The following is a 546-nucleotide window of genomic DNA, read 5'->3' on the forward strand; positions in this document are numbered from 1 at the left end:
CTACTTTAGAGTCATAGATTGTTGCTACTGCTCAGAATCAAGAAGAGTAGTGATATCACATACAATGGTATAGAAAATATTAAATACTTGCAATTTGAATTATGGTTTCCATCAAAAATGGAGTGATTTGGTAACCTTATAAATGGAAAATTTTGCTTACCTGAACTACAAAATATACTATTAGTATGTTAAGATATATTATATTGAATATCCCTCTGATTTCAACACCATCTGAACTGTACAGGCCTCACTGAGATTCCCCACCTGGATAGGTTCTGCTTTTCAATTCTTAGAGGAGGGGTAGATTGCCTAAAAGGGGTTATGGTGCACAATCATTGCACTTTTTTCTTATTGAAATATTTATCTATTTTGGTAAGTTTTGTCATCTCTTTGGCCTTGAATTACGTGGAAGAAATAGTTTGAGATAAATTATACTCATTTTTTTACCTTTTAAAAATCATAGCCGGGCGTGGTGGCGCACGCCTTTAATCCCAGCACTCGGGAGGCAGAGGCAGGCAGATTTCTGAGTTCGAGGCCAGCCTGGTC

The sequence above is a fragment of the Mus caroli genome, unplaced genomic scaffold (genome assembly GCF_900094665.2).
Source record: "Mus caroli unplaced genomic scaffold, CAROLI_EIJ_v1.1 scaffold_18373_1, whole genome shotgun sequence".
NCBI classification, from domain to species: domain Eukaryota; kingdom Metazoa; phylum Chordata; class Mammalia; order Rodentia; family Muridae; genus Mus; species Mus caroli.